At 34.8% G+C, this 15,441-nt stretch overlaps 1 non-coding gene across 1 annotated transcript; it reads left to right on the forward strand.

The window, feature by feature from the left end:
• The first annotated feature begins 6,825 nt into the window (after positions 1-6,825).
• Positions 6,826-6,932, forward strand: LOC122116453. Its single transcript, XR_006148976.1, has one exon. It is a non-coding gene; the product is annotated as a U6 spliceosomal RNA (small nuclear RNA).
• The last annotated feature ends 8,509 nt before the right edge of the window (positions 6,933-15,441 follow it).

Raw genomic sequence — 15,441 nt, forward strand, 5'->3', positions numbered from 1 at the left:
AAGAGAATACACTCAAATAAATAAACTCAGAGATGAGAATGGAAACATCACCACAGAAACAACTAAGCTTCAGAAAATTATAATGGATTATTTCTCAAACCTTTATACTAGTAAGTTAGAGAACCTGGCAGAAATGGACATTTTCCTAGCAAATATTGTAATGCTGAATGTAAACCAAGATGAGTTAAACCAGCTTAACAGGCCCATATCAAGTATTGAAATAGAAACACTAATAAGAGACCTCCCATCTCAGAAAAGCCCAGGACCAGATGGATTTACAGCGGAATTCTACAAGGCCTTCATGTCAGAGCTCACACCAATACTCCTTCAAATCTTCAATGAAATTGAAGGAGAAAGTTCACTACCGAACTCATTCTATGAAGCCATCATAACCCTCATCCCCAAACCAGGCAGGGACTCATCAAAGAAAGAGAACTATAGACCCATTTCTTTGTTCTCTTTCTTTGATGAGTATTGATGCAAAGCTTCTCAACAAAATTTTGGCCAATTGACTTGAACAATTCATCCCCAAAATCATACACCAGCATCAAACAGGATTCATTTCAGGGATGCAAACTTGGTTCAATATAACCAAATAATCCGGTATAATTCATCACATCACAAACAGCAAGGATAAGAACCACATGGTTATCTCAATAGTTGCAGAAGAAACATTTGACAAGATCCAACATCCCTTTGTGATGAGGGTTCTGGAAAAATTAAGAATCCAGAGAAGATTCCTCAATATAATAAAGGCTGTATGTGACAAAAACCTACAGCCAGCATAAAACTTAATGGTGAAAAACTAAAGCCATTTCCTCTTAACTCAGGCACAAGACAAGGATGTCCACTCTCTCCACTTCTCTTCAATTTAGTATTAGAATGACTAGCTACAGCAACAAGAAAATAGGCAAATATAAAAATGATCTAAATAGGGAAAGATGAAATAAAACTCTTCCTCTTTGCAGATGACATTAGCTTGTGTTTAATGAATACCACAGTCTCCACTCCCAAATAACTCAAGCTGATTCAAAACTTTGGCAATGTAACATGGTATAAAATTAACCCTCAAAAACAATGGCTTTTCTCTATGCCAACAATGAGAAAAGTGTGGCTGAAATCAGGAAAGCAACTCCATTTGTAATAGCCCCACAAAAATAAAATACCTAGGAATTAACCAAAGAAGCTAAGGATCTCTGTGATGAAAATTTTAAAAACTTGAAAAAGGAAATCAAAACATAAATTCGATAGTGTTCCCATGTTCCTGGATTGGAAGGATAAACATCGTGAAAATGGCAATACTTCCCAAGGCTATCTACTAATTCAATGCAATACCTATTGATATTCCTACCAGATGCTTCAAGGAAATAGAAGACTCAATGCAAAAATTCATACGGAAAAATTAAAGGACCCAAATAGCAAAAACAATCCTTAATAGAAAGAACAGTGCTGGAAGAATATCAATAGCAAATTTCAAACTCTACTTCAAAGCTATAATATTCAAAACAACTTGTTACGGGCACAAGAACTGACCTCAGGACCAATGGAATAGAATTGAAAACCCAGAAATGAATCCACAGACCTATAACACTGTAATCTTCAATGAAGAATCTAAAAACTATAATGGAAGAAAGATAGCCTCTTCAGTAAATGGTGCTTGCAAAATTGGTAAATTACTTGTAGAAAACGAAATCTATATCCTTATATATCACCCTGCACCAGAATCATCTCCAAATTGATCAAATACCTTGGAGTCAAAACAGACACTCTGAAAACTTTAAAGAATGGAGTAAGAGAAACCCTAGGTTTCCTTTGCATAGACCAATATTTTCTTTAAAGATACCCAGAAACAGAACAAAACAAAGAAAGGATGGACAAATGGGATTGCAATAAATTGCATAACTTCTGCATGTCAAACACATAGCTAGCAAGATCAATAGAAAGCCCATGGATTGGGAGATTTTCACTAGCCATACAAAGAACAAGGGCCTCATATCTAAAGTATACCTGGATCTCAAAAACATTAAATCCCCCAACAACAAATCCTCAAAGAAACAACTTCCCAATAAATCAGTGGACTAAAGACTTAAAGAGAAACTTCTGTGAATAGGAAAGAAGGATGGCCAGTAGACACATGAAGAAACGCACAACATTCTTAGCCAGAAAAGAAATGCAAATCAAAACCACATCGTGATACCTCCTCACCCAAGATACAATGGCTATAATCAAGATCTCTAATAACAACAGATGCTGGAAGGGATGAGGACAGAAGGGAACCTTACTGCATTGTTGGTGGGAGTGCCACTTTGGAAATTAGTATGGAGGCTTCTCAAAGACTTTACATAGAGCTATTCAATGACTCAGCCATCAGACTTTTGGGCATTTACCCAAGAGATCACAAACAAAACCATACTAAAGCTACCATCATAACTATGTTTATTGCAGCATTATTTACCATAGCTAAGATATTGAATCAAACAAGATGCCCCTCAGTAGATGAATGGATCAAGAAAATGTGGACTATATACCCAATGGAATTCTATGCTTCCATCAGAAATAATGACATTGCCACATTTGTTAGGAAACACAAAGAATCGGAAAAAGTATATTAGATGAAGTAATCCGAGCCCAAAGAAACATAGTTCCCTTGGTTTCCCTTACTTGCAATCCCTAGTATATGTCTGAGACAAGCGGAAACATTCAGATAAGTTGATGTTTGGCGAAATGTACCCCAAAGTAAGGATTCAAATGTTTTTCTTTCTTATGATTGTTTCTAACAAATTTATAAGATGATTTATTTCTTGCTTTGTATGTCCCTTCCACAAGGTATAACCCCTGCTTTCACTGTATTTTATGTTGGTATAATTTGTGAAGGGGAAGGGAAAAAACAAATGTGGATTCATTGCAGCAATGAGATGTACAAGATTTATGTCGAAAAACGAACTTTACAACTTTGGCTGGGGGGGGGGGGATTAAAGGGGAGGGGGAGTGGGGAATGGGAAGGAATGGGAAGGGGAAACAAAGGAGGAGGCAAAAAAGCTTGATGAGAAATATACTCATTCCCTTGCACATGTAATTGGACCCACTGTTTACTATATTTTCACAATAAAAATTATCTGAAAAAATTGTATGAATGGATAGTGCATATGATTTTATTTTTCATTACAAACATAGAATGTAGTAAAAATTTTCATAGCAATTACACTGCACTAGGTTGAGGTCAGATTCAAATGTAAATAATATACTGTGTTCATGTACAGAATTTGAGCATCAAAAAATTTAATATGCCTGTGGTCCTAAAACCAATACCTTACTGATATTGTGTGACAAATACAATTTCCTATAAGTACAGAAATTTTCCTTGTATCTTTTTAATACATATTTTTATTGTAAATGTCCTGTGCACAGGGTTTAGAGTTACATAAATAAGGTAATGAGTACATTTCTTACTGAGCATTTTTATCCTCTCCTTGTTTTTTCCCATACCGGCCCTTCCCTCCACACCCCCCATCCCTTCCCTCCACCCCTCCGCATCTGATAGAATGTCTTGTACATCTCATTGTTACAATGGGTCACCTTGTATCCATTCCTTGTATCTTAAATGAAGAAATGCTGGCTTGATTTATGCTGATTCTACTTGTATAGATACACCTAAAATCACTCGCCAAGTCCAAGAGCACATAAATCATATGCACATCACTTTTTTTCATTTTGTTATAATTGTGTTATACACATTTATTGACAGGTTACAAATTATTCTCAAATTTTAATGCATTAAAATACTTTCTTTTTTTCTTATTTTCTTAGCTAGGAAATCAGCAAGACCTCAGTAAGTATTCCTCATATAGGACTTTTCAAATGGGTTGGTGAAATGTTGAGCTGAGCTCCCATCTTCTGAGGACTCACACTTCTGCTTAGGAATTGATGCTGGCTGTTGGAAAAGAGCTCAAGGAAGAATGTCATTTAAAGACTTATAACTTTATTCTGCACCAGGGTATTTTCTTGCTACTTTGTTTGTTGAGAGTGTCTACAAGAACAAGCATTCCCTGGGGAGCAGGGAGATGCCATATGAGGTTTTCTTACTGAGATTTCTGAGTGACTTGCTATCACTTGTACTGCATTTTGCAAATCAAATCTGTCAAAACCGTTTTAAGAGATAAGAGGAATGGTAGAAGAATTTATAGAGATAAATACTTCTTCAACATATTTGGTTCCAAGCATTCTGTCTAAGGCATATTCAACAATTAGTGAAACTTGTGTTGTCTGTAGCTATGTGTCATTCTCTATGTGTGCATTTATACATGTGTATAGGTATGTGTGTATTTTTGTGTACAGTAACATGCATGTATACATATAGATGGGCATATACACACATATATTCATATACAAATAAATATACATATATAAATATATGTGCATATATATATATATATATATATATCAGTTGTTCATTGATTCAATCTATAGTTCCCAGCATATTGCCATTCTCACAAAGTGTACATGGTAAACTGCTCTGAGGATATTTGTTCTATGATAGGCATCTTTTGTACTCACTTCCCCCATTAACCTTGTTTTTCATCCCTGAATATCTTCTGTCTACTTTCCATAGGTTAGCATTGTTTTCATTATATGTATTCATTGATAATAGAAGAAAAAATTTGTTTGTAAAAGAAAAAGATCTTTTAGGTCAGAGGTTAAAAGTATCCTAACGTCTCAATGATTCCTATGAGATAAAATTTGTAATGGTAGTATAAGTGAAAAGGAATTCCTAGATCTGTTGTTTTGCCATTTAGAATAGGAAAGAATAACATCATGTCACTGTAATAACTCTTAAAGAATGCAAGGGTAACTGATGGTCGCTATCATGTTTCCACAATACCAGTGGATTCTGAAGGATAACAGTAGACCAGCAGAAATTCTAATTACCAGATATGGAGCATGAAAGAAAAAGAGAGGAAATGAGACAGTGAAAGAGAAAGAGAAATATCACAATACTGAAAGTGCATAACAGATAAACAAGAGCTGTATGAGAATATTCATACTGCTATCTTTAGACTCTACATCTACATTTGGAGGTATTTGATGTACGATAACCCATCAACATGAAATATAAAGTTATTTTGATAAAAATAAAAATGATTCAGAAGAAATTATAAATGCAAAAACAATCTTCACAGAAGCAAATTCTCAGAAATATTTCATCACTTTGAAAAGGATAAAGTGGCTGAAGTTAGTAGTATGACAATTCACAAAGACATAAAAAGATATTAATATATTTCATTATATATCCCAAAGAAGAAAGCAATTATTGTTTAGATGATTTTTTAAAACACAGTCTCTCAGGTGTTGGGAAGGTGGCTCAGTGGTAGAGTGCCTGCCTAGCGTGCACTGGGTTTGATTCCTCAGCATGACATAAGCAGAAAAAGATGGAAGTGTGTTGTGGCTCAAGTGGTAGCGCTAGCTTGGAGCTGAGGGAGAGCACCTAGGACCCAGAGTTCAAGCCCCATGACCAGAAAAATCAAAATATAAAACAAAACACAGTCTCTCACTTTTGTGGCCTCAACTCTGTAATACCACTGCTTCAGCCTAGGGCTAAGGTTTTAGGTGTGGATATTTATCAACACTCCTGATTCAGACTCTACTTAATCATTTTTTTAAATAAATATTTTGTTCTTAATTTTCCTCTTTGTAAATTCACATCCTCTATAAAAAATGGTTTGGCCATCCCAGTAACCTTCTCAATGTACCTCCTAATGACGACTTTCAAAAAGTTGTATTATACTACAAGGAAAACAATGCTATAAATAAAGAAAACCAATAACAAAATATTAATGATTAAAATAAAAACTAAAATAATTATCAGTGTTTTCAGTATTTGAAGGGTATTACCTATTAAATTTTACTATTTTCTCATATCCCTGTACATTTAAAACAGGTTAAGGTTATGATATTCAACAAGAGGTTTTTAGGTTATGAGTAATCTTTAAAGTTACCCACTAAGATTACTATTTAAGTCTCATCTAATCATTTGTATATGTCTTATATCATTATTTGTTCCTCGCTAACATATAAAATAAGGAAGCCAGGGGCTAGGAAGGTAGCTCAGTGGTAGAGAGCTTGCCTTGCATGCTTGAGGCCCTGGGTTAGATTCCTCAGCACCACATAAGCAAAAAAATAAGCCAGAAGTGGCGCTGTGGCTCAAGTGGTAGAGTGTTAGCCTTGAGCTGAAGAGCTGAGGGAGAGCGCCAGGCCCATAGTTCAGGCCCCTGACCGGACCCCAAAAAAATTTTAAAACATAAAATAAAATAAGGAAGCCCTATAGTTTTAACAGAAACTTTGTAGTTAATAAAGTCTTAACTCTTTATATTCTGCTTCTTTACACAAAGACTTGGCAACTTCTCATTAGTAATGTTCATATAAACTCTGAAATATACATACATAGTAGCATATGTCTGTTACCACAAATCTTAAATACTTTAACGAAAAGTTTTATTACCTGCCAAACAGTCCTTGTTTTAGCATATATAAGCAAATTCCCAAAATATATTTAAACCATTAAAACTTTAAACTTAACACTTGCTGCAGTGTTCATTATGACAGGTGCCTTGTATAGAATAATTGAATTCCTCCTCCTACACATCTCTTGAACAACAAATATCTGGAATTATTTTGTTTTTGACCTGTCCATCTTGATTTTATTCTTAAATGTGTGCTAATGTAAGAAGTATATGGCTCTAAAATTTCATGAAAATTCTTTAAACTTACTTTTTGTTGAATTGTCTAGTTTAAGAATATCAATTACACTTTATTTATAAAACATGTTCTATGTTCCATTCAGCATCACCTACTCTAACATTGGAACGATACAGAGAAGATTTGAATGGCCCCTGTGCAAGGATGGCAGGCAAATTCCTGTACCATTCCATACTTTTACAACAACAGATGCTGGAGGGGATGTGGCCACAAGTTAACTGTACTACATTCTTGGTGGGAGTGTCAACTTGTTCAACCACTTTGGAAAGTAGTATGGAGGTTCCTCAAAAGACTTCACATAGAACTCCCCTAAGACACAGCAATCCCACTTTTGGGCATTTACCCAAAAGATCACAAACAAGACGGTACTAAAACTACCATCACAATTATATTTATTGCAGCATTGTTTAAGATAGCTAAGATATAGAACCAACCCCGATGCCCCTCATCAGATAAATAGATCAAGAAAATGTGCTATTTATACCAATGAAATTCCATGCCTTCATGAGAAAGTATGGCATCACCCAATTTGTTAGAAAATGGAAAGACTTTGAAAAAAATTATTAAGTGATGTAAGCCAAGTCCAAAGAAACATAGGTCACAGGGTTTCCCTAATTTTTAATAACTAATATATCTGGGATAAGCAGAAACGGTCAAAATCTATGCACATATGACCAGATAAGATGTTGTTAAGGGAAATGAACCCCCCAATAGGAACACAACTGTTTTTTCTTTCTTGCTTGCTATTGTTCTAACGTACTTATAACAGGCTATGTGATGTTTTTTTGTTTCTTTATATGTTTCTCCCCCATGCTATAACCCCTGTTTTCACTGTGTTTGAATTTGGTGTGCCCACCTCTTGTACATACGCTCCTGTAATTTGGGGAGGGGAAGGAAAAAACAAAATGCTGAAATAGGGATTCAGGTTGACCCATTGTAACAATGAGATGCACAAGACACTATGTTGAAAACCGAACTTTACAATTTAGGCAGGGGAAGTGGGGAGGGGAGTGTACTTGTAGAGGTGGGCGGGAAAGGACGGTAGAGGGAAAATAAAGGAGGAGGTAACGAAGCTTGTTAGGAAATGTACTCATTACTTGCTCATGTAAATGTGACCTCTCTGTACAGTATTTTTAAAATAAAAAACATATGAAAATGTTCTGAGATGAAAGAGTTTATTTCCTTTATTTTACTCATATAATATGGCTAACAAAGAAATTAATGCAAAACACTGATATGAAGGTATTTTGAATGAATGTGTATGTGTGCACGTGCACGTGTTCTCATGCACTTGCATATATATTGGTGTGCTCACAGTTTGAAAAAAGGGCGTCAAAGTCTTGCTAGGCCTGCTCTCTAGATTTTTGAGCTACTATATGAGCTACATCTCCATTCCTGGCCCTTTGCTAACATTAAAATTTTTGAAAAATAATCTCATGAATTTATTTTGTCCTGATTGGCTTCCACTGTTATCCACAGATCTCTGGATGCCAAGTAGTTAGGATTACAGGTGTGACCAACCAGCACAAGGCTTTCAGAATAATTTTAAAAGTGGAAGAAAGTTTACTTCACGGGGGCTTGTTTTATCATCTCCTACTTATAAAGCATTTTGGAGTGATTATTTGTGATTTTTTTTTTCGTTTTTTGGATTCTTAAGAAAGTGATGATATTTAAAAATTTAGTACTTTTTAAAATGGAACCTGGAAAAATGGGACAGAATATATTTGTCTCTCTTATAAGCTCAGCTCTGTGCATGATAACCCAATGTCACCAACACAGTCTGTGTTGAAGACAAAATGTAACAGAAAACAATCACCATGGCCAATAATTGCTATGGTATTATTTCTTGGACAATATGAACATTGAATAGAGAGTGTAAGAGAATGGAGAGATTTTACCTACCTTTTGTGTATTGCTGAAAGACTTTTGGAAACTTTGACTCATTTCCTTCCTCACAGTGTGTGCTTGGGCCATGCACTTATTGCCTTTAATTACAATTTTCCCAACACTAAAATGGCAATAACATTAGCATTATAGAAAATGTTATCTTAAGAATTAAGGAAATTAAAACTTGTGAAATACTTAACATAAATTTCCATGAATGAGTTTTAAGTTTAGCCAGCAGTTTTTTTAAAAATACTAAAAAGAATGCGATAAGTATTACAGAAATCATTGCATACAGTGAGCAAACAGAAGTAATGTTATCTATTGACTATGCTCTTCTTCCAAGGAAGCCAGGTGGATTATTTCTCATGCTGTAAATCAAACTTGTTATCTTATGTCTTGATAGTGTAAAAATATCAGGACAAAATAATGAAGGAATGTTGTAGACTGAGGTGAAGTCCATATGAAAATGTGCAAAACTGATAAAACATAAAAGTATCTGAGCATTATATTGTGTTTTACATCATTTAAGTTACATTGCAAAGTTAAGTAAGACCTAGAAGAATGGATTCTCTTTTTGATGTCCTATCATAGGTCCTTGGATGAACTCTTTCCTCATTCTTGTAAAGACATCATCAGATGAGAGGAACTATATTATTTTTTGTTTGCTTCCGTACATTTATTCTTCATTTGAAATCTGAACTACTTGAGACTGAAAGAAAAAAAGGAAATTAGACCCGCAGTCTTTGGAAAGAACAATCAATGTGAAATAAATAAAATGCACACAACCTTGTAAGAGGTCTGACTAAAGTGAGTTATATAGTCTCAAGCATAAACAGAAAATGATTAAGCAATATCATGTTATTTAAAATGGAAAATGTTAGGAGTTGCTTAATATTGCTGCTTTCTAATGCCTTGAATTAATTATTGATTTTGTATAGAAAGATTAAAGATGAGATTAAAAAGAAACTTGATTAAAAGTGGACAAAAGTTCTGAATAGACATGCTCTCCTTAAAGCCCTGAAAATTTCCAGTGGGTTTACAAAGTTCTTTAATACCACTTCTATGCTGGTTTAATTCTTTTTCAGCAGAAGTCATTAGAGAAATGTAATTCAAAATTACTATGATACTACTTCATAATTATTGTAACTTTTATCAAAAAATCAAAGGAATCGGGTGTGGTGGTAAAGGCTTTTAATTCCAAGCATATAGGAGGTTGGATTTAAGTCTAAGGCCAGTCTGGAGTACTGAAGATAATAAAAACCTGCCCTTTATTACCTTATAATAAAGGTAATAATGCTGAGAGTGTGGAGAAAAGGAAATTTTCTACACATTTCAACAAAATGCAGGTTAGTATTCTCCTTGTAGAAAGTAATATGCAGCTTTCTAAAAACTTCAAAGTTGAAATATCATCTGCCCCACCAATCATGCGATTATTTCTCTATGAGTAACTCAAATATATCTGCAGTTCATTGTACTCATCATTCACAGCAACAGCCAAGATATAAATCGAAGTTCAGTGTTCAACTACAGACTAATAAAGCAACTGTGGTACATGCACAAATATCTTTTTCTGTTTCATCCTTAAAATAGCAAGAGACTTCTCCCATTAGCCACAACTTACAATGACCTGAAAGATGTATTCTAAATGAAGAAAAATATTGTCTTCTGATCTTTGTAAACACACACACACGCACACAGAAACACACACACACACACACACACACACACACACACACACACACACACACACACACACACACACACACAAACCAACATCAAACATTAAGAGAGAAATTTTTAAAAAGTAAAGCAACGTGGAATTGCTGGGGCATTTAGGTCACAATGTAGAAGATAGTAGATATACAGGATGAACCGGTATAGAGTTGTAATGTACAACATGAGGATACAGGGGACAACACTGGCCTTACATGGTTTCCCTTATTTGCAATATCTAGTATATGTCTGAGTCAAGCAGGAAAAGTCAGATAAGGTGATGTTAGGGAAATGAACCCTACGATATGTATTCAATTTTTTTTCTTTCATGTGATTGTTTCTAACACATTTATAAGACTAGTTATTTGTTGCTTTGTATGTCCCTCCCCCACAGTATAACCCCTGCTTTCACTGTATTTGATGTCGGTATAATTTGTGGAGGAGAAGGGGAAAAACAAATCGTTTAAATAGGGAAACAGGTGGACCCATTGCAACAATGAAATATACAAGTCGTTATGTCGAAAACAAACTTTACAATTTTGGTAGGGGGGGGGAGGGGGGAGGTTTAGGTGGGGGGCGGGGGGGAGGTTCAGAAGGGATAGGAAGGAGAAACAAAGGAGGAGGCTACAATCCTTGTTAAGAAATGTACTCATTATCTTGTCCATGTAATTGTAACCCCTCTGTACAGTATTTTCACAAAAAAAAAAAAAATAGAATGAAGTTAAGTAAGTAGGAGTTGTTCTTCTGAGTAGGGGTTGCTCTTTTTGTTGTGCTTCCTTCAGTAGTGGATAAGATGAACATAATTCTTTAAATATACCTGCCTGTTTGCAGAAATAATAACAAACACTATACCAATAATGTTGCAGGCTCCATATAGAACAAAATGTCAAATTAAAATACATGATATTATCCTTGGTGTAAACTAATTATTGCAAATAATGGAAACCATGGGACCTATGTTTCTTTGTCCAGTTTACTTCACTTAATATGAATTTTTCCAAGATCTTCCATTTCTTTAAAAATGAAATGGTACCTTTCTTTCTGATGAAAACATAGTATTGCATGTACGTATATCTCTCTGTTGTGTGTGTGTGTGTGTGTGTGTATGTGTGTGTGTGTTTCACTTTCTTGATCCATTCATTTACTGAGGGGCATCGGGGTTTATTCCATATCTTAACTAGGGTAAATACTACTGTGATAAAACATAATTGGGCTGGTAGCTTTAGTGTGCCATTGTTTGTGGTCACTAGGGTAAATGCCCAGAAGTGGGATTACTGGGTAATAGGGGAACATTATTGTGTACATCAAGGATAATATTAATAGTTGAGCAGAATAGCTCAATAGCTATGTACATATGACTCTATAAGGTGATTCAAAGTTAAATCAACACTTGTTGATTTAACTTTTTGTTGTTCTTAATATACTACGTGATTTGTTTTTATCCTTTTGTGTTTTCCACACCTATAGTTCATCGCCTGAAGACACTGTATTTTAATCTGATGCCCGGGTATTGTAAATATGTTGTTCTGAACTTGGAAATGGAAAGAGAAAAAACAAAATGGTGAGACAAAGGACAAAGGAGTAACCTATGCAACTGTGATACTCACAAGACAATATGTTGGAAATAATCTTGGGGGGGCATTGGGAGAGAAGAGGGAAAAATTGGAGAAGGGGTAACAAGTTAGAAAAGAAATGAATTCCTTACCTTACTTGTGTAAGTATAACCCCTCTGTACTTTTCCTTAACAATAGAATTTAAATAAAAAATAAAATCTAAGAGAGCAGCAATACAAGAGATAGTAGAGGGGGGAAATACTGTAGTATAGTGCAGTAAAACAGCTGTGCAGACCAGAAATTTTACTTTTACATAGGAAGTAATAAACTAGCACACAGATTTTCAGCCTCATGTCAGTCATTAAAAAGGGGAAACAAAATGCACAATCAGCAAACCAATAGAGATAAAATAGAAAACTAAGCAAGTTGAATGGATGACTTGGACCAAGAATAACAAATGACACAATTAGGTAACAAATAACAAGCTGGTAAGTTTAAAAAATATTACCCATAATTCTATTAAATGTTGTGTACATCACAATTTGTTAGCACTATAATTCAAATCACAGTTAAATAATATATCATTATTATAATGTTATTTATTTTTGATTTCTTAATATTGAATGTTTAATATAAAATTTTAATTTTAGCAGCTATAGAAAAGAAGAAAGTGAAATTAATTTTAATGATATATTTCATGATTGTAAAATTGAGAAACAGTAGAATTTAAAGAAATAATATATCATTATTGTTTTATTTCTGTGAATTAATGTAATAATTCCAAGTGTATTCTACACTTAACACTCATCTTAACATCAAATAATAAATTATTTCACATGACTTGGTTTTAGGTGGAAGGATTTAGCACTGTGGTAAAATTCATACCATACAATACACGAGGGAATGTCCCCTCTCATCCAGTTTAAGTTGTGGAAATTTGATTTTTACATGAAAGTTATATTCATGTCTAGGTGACATATATACAAGTATATAGAATTATATGCATGAGGAGTACTTCAGATGATACTTAAAAGTCATATTCATTAATTAATTTTTATTATTTTGTACCAAATAAATATTTATAGAGAGACTGAATTTCTGAGTAGATGATGGTGTATGTGGGCCAGATTATGCACAGTGAGGCTTATTTTATATTCCTGATATTGTTTCTACAGTTAGATTTAATTTTCCATAACTGGGTTAAGTTATTATATTGGATATATGAAAGTAATTTTTTGTCATTAATTCTTTGCCAGTTGTCTAATACTAATATAATTTATCCATGTGTTAGAAGTAATGGAAATAACAACAGATATAAGCAAGATAAATCAGTCTGAGGTAGAAAAGAATTTTCACCTTTATTTTGATAGCTGGTCCTCTTCTACACTACAGAATATTCTTGGGAAAATGTGCTCCATGCTGGCCACAACTGCAGAATATTATGGTTTGATCTATCAAAAGAGAAGGAAGGATGGGGAACCTCCCTTCCAAAAGTCTGCTCCCAGAGATGTGATCTGCTTTATGGTGGTTACTTGAAAATGAACATTTTTCACAGTCAACCTTGAAAAGCCATCTTGATAGACCATTTCTGTAAGTGGATTACTACAGACTTGTTCATGGCTTTGTAAAGTTGCCAGATTTCCTCATTTTGAGACAATTTAACAGGAATTTAGTCACCTGTTTCTGTATCTTTCAGGGAAAAACCAAATGACCCTAAGCCAGGGAATCATTGGGGCCCAGAAAAGCTACTACCTTGAATAGTAATCCTAGACCTCTAAAACAAAACACACACGTGCGCGCACACACACACACAAACACACACACACACACAAATTAAACAATCAAACAAACAAAAAAATCCAGTTAGTACAGCCAGTCAGGGCTGCTATGACAGCCTACTTGAAGTCGGCAAAAAAAGAGAATCTGAGAGTTATTTAGCTGATAACCAATATATTTTTTATGAGGTAGACTGAAATGAGACCCCAGAGAGAGGGTCAGGAAGACTGATCAGAGAGACTAAAATTGGCCACACAAATGTTGGAAAATAAAATTCTTTGCAGAACAAATAAATCATAGTAAGCCTGCGCATATAAGAACAAGACAGCAGACCAAATTCCAGAAATGCACATTTTCTTAGAGGTCAGCTTAATGAATTAGCAATGGAAATATTTGAAATCTTAAATATTTGAACACATGTGGAAGAAGGCTGAAGAGAAAGAAAATGCCATCATTCTGTTAGGAGGTCCAACATCACATTAGGAAATAATCAAGCACAGATTTGTAATAAAAAGAGTAAATAATTATTCCAAATGAGGGCTTCATTTGTTTTGATCTAACAGTTCTTGATTTAGGTGCTAGCAATTACCATACAATTGATCCAGTCCCACAGCTGAGTTAATACTGACCGCATTATTCCCACATGAAGGAACAGAGAAAATTTACAAATGTCTGATGAAATGAGTAGAGAGTGAAATGTTCTAATAATTATATCTGAGATTTAGAAACAGGTGATGAGGTGGATTTTCTTTTCTAAAAATCCCTCATTTTTAGCCTGGTGCCAGTGGCTCACAGCTGTAATCCTACCTACTCAGGAAGCTAAGGTCTGAGGACGGCTGTTCAAAGCCAACCTGGGCAGGAAACTTCCTGAGACTCTTATCTCTATTTAATCACCAGAAAACCAGAAGTGGCACTGTGGCTCAAGAGGTGGAGCACTCACCTTGACTTGAAGAGCTTAGGGACAGTGTCCAAGCACATACTTCAAGCCCCTCAACCAACAACAAAAATCTCCCTTTTCTTGGATCTTTTCCTAACATTCAACAAAGAAGCCATTTTATCAAGCACTACATTTAAGTCCTATTCTAGCTACTGCAAATAGAATGATTTGGTATCCTATGACAAATGGTTCATATTTGTGGAAACAATTACCAGCAGTTGTAACTTTTTTTCCAGTCCTTGAACTCTGGGCCTGGGCCCTGAACATGGTTATACTGGCAGCTTTCATTTGAGCTTGTTTGTTATTTATTGGATTACTGCCAATGAGGGTAATTACTGGGTGTAAAGGAAGATATATGTTTAGTCTTTTCAGGAGACTCCGTACTGCATTCCACAGTGGTTGAACAAGTTTAGTTTCCCACCAACAGTGTAATAGAGTTCCCAATTGGTTACATCCATGCCAGCATTTTCTATTGCTAGTTTTCTTGATAATGGGCATTCTAATTGGGATGAGGTAGAATCTGTCTTGTTTGCTTGTAGATTTGTGGGCACCTTCTAGATACCATGAATGAATCCATGAAATCTGTATTGCTCGGAGTCTGCATTCCTTTCTCTTTTCTCTTAGTATAATTTTCCCAAGCCTTTCATTTTCCTTAATATTGGTGAAAAGTCATCCTTTCTGATGGGTGAATAGAATTCCAGTGTGTGTGTGTGTGTATGTGTGTGTAAGATGATTATAGGCCCATGAGTTCATTTCTATGTGCTATGTTTCATGTGTACTTTTGTAATTCCATATTAAATTTGGATTGCTTTCTTTACTGCA

Source organism: Dipodomys spectabilis, unplaced genomic scaffold (assembly GCF_019054845.1).
Source record: "Dipodomys spectabilis isolate Male_0828 unplaced genomic scaffold, ASM1905484v1 ptg000134l, whole genome shotgun sequence".
Taxonomy (NCBI): domain Eukaryota; kingdom Metazoa; phylum Chordata; class Mammalia; order Rodentia; family Heteromyidae; genus Dipodomys; species Dipodomys spectabilis.